This window comes from Engraulis encrasicolus, chromosome 23 (genome assembly GCF_034702125.1).
Source record: "Engraulis encrasicolus isolate BLACKSEA-1 chromosome 23, IST_EnEncr_1.0, whole genome shotgun sequence".
In the NCBI taxonomy this organism is placed as follows: domain Eukaryota; kingdom Metazoa; phylum Chordata; class Actinopteri; order Clupeiformes; family Engraulidae; genus Engraulis; species Engraulis encrasicolus.
Window position 1 is genome coordinate 11146786 of NC_085879.1, and position 1753 is coordinate 11148538.

At 38.5% G+C, this 1753-nt stretch overlaps 1 long non-coding RNA gene across 1 annotated transcript; it reads right to left on the reverse strand.

Moving 5' to 3' along the window:
- Positions 1 to 941: 941 nt before the first annotated feature.
- LOC134440122 (uncharacterized) lies at positions 942 to 1516 on the reverse strand. Its single transcript, XR_010032911.1, has 2 exons — positions 1411 to 1516; positions 942 to 1034 (listed from the first exon to the last, which is right to left on the reverse strand). It is a non-coding gene; the product is annotated as an uncharacterized LOC134440122 (long non-coding RNA).
- Positions 1517 to 1753: the final 237 nt, after the last annotated feature.

The window sequence follows — 1753 nt, forward strand, 5'->3', positions numbered from 1 at the left end:
GTTTCGGTTTTCGGTGCGGTTTGTACCATCCCTACTTTGAACCGGTTCAAGAAACGAAAACGAAAACCGGGAACTTTTTGTATTTTACAGGGGACAGAAACGAAACTGGAAACTTTATTCTTTTTTATGTTCTGGAACGGGAACACTTATTTAAAAATAATGGTAACCGGTTAATACCGGTTAATACCGTTCCTCAAAAAAAAAAAAGTAATTATTTTCCTGCGCACGTTACCATGACGGCTGAGGTTCACGTCCTGTGCGACATCAGACATTCTCTGACAGAATGGAGAGAGAGCTGTGGATTACAAAGTTTGCGGTAACACTTTACTTTACGGATCGCTAATAAGGTGTTAATTTCATACTAATTTCTCAGTAATTTCAGTCTAATTTTATGGTAATAACTGCTTGTTATTAGTAATAACAGCAAAATAACCATATGGTTTCCGGTGCAATTACACTATAATTTCTCATTAATAACAGCAAAAACAACCATACAGTTTCCAGTGCAATTATGCTGTAGTTTCTAGTTAATAGTAGGCTAATGGAAACAGCTACTGTGTCATCATAGTAGTTAGGTGGTAGGTATGCCAGTAACTAAATGGTATCAGCCGAAGTAGTTTCATACTAATTAGGCTACATCAGGGCCGTAATGTGCAATATTTCCTCTTCCTATGTTATTGCATAGAAACGACCACCCAAGCATCCTTGTATTATTTCTGCTTAATTACCTTGTAAACAATTGAGTAGTTATATGGAAATAAGATAGAATCAGGGCCGTAAATGCATTATCACCTATTCCACTCAATTTTATGGAAATTACATATTTTCATGGTCTTAAAATGTCTTATTTCTTATTTCCACTCAATTACTTAGTTATTATCATTTTTAATACAATATAGACTAGCCTACTATGAAGTGATTCAAGTACACAGACAAACACATTGTGTGCAAAACTTTATTTATTTTTCCAATCAGTTATGAGATTCATGTTCACTGATGTGAAGTTGTCAATCTGCCACCATCCAGAGGAAGTCCTGTGAACACAAACAAACAGAGAAGTCAACTGCAAGACCGGTTTCACCACGTTTATTTTTTATGTTATCAATTCACCATCGCTAAATTTGCTTCTGAAATGCAGTACCATGTTAAATGCACGTTGTAAATCTTCCTCAGGCTGACAACATAGCTGATTTACACAGGCAAACTCTAGCTAGCACCTAGCTTCAGTCATTGAAAACATGGTGGGCAGAGCTAGCTAGTGGTTTCCATTGTAAAGGTACTTCTGTATGCCGTTTCATTTCCAGAACAAACATAAACCTAACACTAACTCATAAAACATGTTTGCATAAGGCTAAAGTAATTCGACGATTGAAGGTGGATGAAATCAACATCAAGACCATTTTAGCTCACCTTGAAAGTTACCCTGGTTGCTGCCTGCGTGCGAAAGCACTGTGTGGTGCGTCTCAAACTCCACCCTTGTGTGTCAGGGTACTCAATTAAACAACGTCAGCGTCTCTGAGCCAGAGAGATTTTAGAATGAGAGGGGACATATGGCGGCCATCTTGGTGACGCCTCCGGGGTGCTATTTCGCGATTAAGTAGACCAGATCTGAGAGTCAATGGGAAAAATGAATGGGGAAACTGAGTATAGGACGGAGGGGAACCCAGCGGTTGTGAAAACCATATGGTTGAAACGACCGTGAAAAACTGATCAACCTAGACTACTTGGTTGTGTCATAGGAGTCAAAATAAAG